Raw genomic sequence first — 1835 nt, 5'->3', positions numbered from 1 at the left:
GATATATTTTAGCCATGGAATTCTTCTGGAGTGATTAAAATGCATTTCGTCTTTATATAGTTTATTATGCCATTTAAAAAGAAATGTGTCATGATTCTGGGCTGTTTGTCAGCAATGTCTCTGTCTGACTGCTGCTCATCTCTGCCCTGAAGCCATTACATGATTGCTTTCACCTGCTCCTTTCCAGCCAACTCCCTGGTTGCCCTGCCGCTCCACCTGTTCACCTGGCTTTATAAGCAGTAAACTGACAGATAAACAGTGCCAGATTATTGAAAGACACTGTGAGTAAATGTCCAGCGGCCCGTCAATGTCTGCCTGATCTTCATCTCGTTTTTGCCCCTCGGATTTCTCTGCTCTGCCTTGCCCGCATTGGATCCTTCACTGGCTTCTGGACACCAACCTTGCTCCTGACTACTGCTTTCTGCCTCTCCTTCGGATCCTGTCGCCTGTTTCTGCTTCCCAAGTTCTGACCTAGTTTTCGCCCCCTGACCACCGCACTCTGTCTCTTCACTGGGATTACAAACCTGAGAGCCCGTGTGACGTTATCCTGCTGTCACCTAACCACTGCACTAAGGGACTGAAATTCACCTTCTGTATTCTCCCACGGATTCTGAAAAGGTTAGTGGCTTTACTTCTGAGTTTATTATTCTCAGTCTTCTGCTCAACCACTAACCTGTCTGCCCTCGGAGGTTCCTGAGCCTTCTGCTGGTGGTGGTTTCCTGCCGCCAGAGCTTTTAATAAATCTTTAAAATTTTATCTGTCTGGCTCAAATTTCGAGTCCTCAGAACATCCCATTCTAAAATATGCCATTCTGTTCATTGCATTACATATATTTTATACAACCGAGGAAAACAACATTGAGTCTAATAAGATTTTGCATGACAAGCAATTGAATATGCATAACAAAATGTCTCCTTAATATGTAACAAAGTATAACGTATTGCCTTTCTATATCGACTCCATGAACAATTATTTGGTCAAAGAGGGAAAATGAAAGCTAACCAAAACTAAAGTGCTAATCAAAAATGGCTAATGGCTCTTTTTCCATTGGCTCTTTTTAGCCGGCGTGGCTCCGCTCCATTCAGTCTCACTCTACTTCACATGGATCCAGTTGTGTTGGGGAGAGGGGGAGGTTGAGACACTGCTGTCTGGACTGGTGCAGATCCAACATTTGCCTGAACAATTGTGTGTTTTATTAGGAAGTTTTTGTCTCAGCCATGGCAAGGACAAGGACTTTAAGCGCAAAACCGTGAACTTTTGAACGGGGTCTTCCACCCATTTCATCCAATGAAGGCAGTCTGATTATGGGCAGCTGCTCTCTGCCTCCTGCATCATCCCGCAGATGGTGGTTCGCTTAAGGACCATCAATAAATTTCCAAAACTACACACTGTTTCATGGTGGTATTCTTTTGGGGAAATGTTTGTGCATCTGAACAGCTGATGGGTTTTTTTTTTTTTTGGTTTTTTTTTGTGCCTGTAATTCAGAAAACTGTGTCCTTTTTCTTTTAGCCTTCAGGCATGGTTTGATTTGTAAATGGTAAAATTTATATTTCAGTTTGACCCACTCCGGCCATTGTGGATCCATTAATATTGTTGTAGTCGGTCATGAGTTTTAACTTTTCCATGCCCTCTTCAAAAACCTTCTCATTTCTCCTCCTCCCATGGCCAATCAGTGAACAGCAGTCTTTTCACTTCACATGTAGTCCCTACTCAGCGATGATCATACCTGCTCAGGAGCAGGGACCAAAAACGTAGGTACTGGTACGGGGGGAAAAAACGGCAACTGAGACACTTACAAAGCGGCCGAGTAGAGTGGAGCCAGGCTAAATAGAGCC

General features: G+C 43.8%; 1 long non-coding RNA gene across 1 annotated transcript; it reads left to right on the top strand.

Moving 5' to 3' along the window:
* Nucleotides 1–235: 235 nt before the first annotated feature.
* Nucleotides 236–1384, top strand: LOC124863011. Its single transcript, XR_007037056.1, has 2 exons — nucleotides 236–618; nucleotides 1062–1384. It is a non-coding gene; the product is annotated as an uncharacterized LOC124863011 (long non-coding RNA).
* The last annotated feature ends 451 nt before the right edge of the window (nucleotides 1385–1835 follow it).

The sequence above is a fragment of the Girardinichthys multiradiatus genome, chromosome 3, assembly GCF_021462225.1.
Source record: "Girardinichthys multiradiatus isolate DD_20200921_A chromosome 3, DD_fGirMul_XY1, whole genome shotgun sequence".
Classification (NCBI taxonomy): Eukaryota; Metazoa; Chordata; class Actinopteri; order Cyprinodontiformes; family Goodeidae; genus Girardinichthys; species Girardinichthys multiradiatus.
Note: the sequence above shows the minus strand (reverse complement) of the source record. Positions and strands in the feature narration are given on the sequence as shown.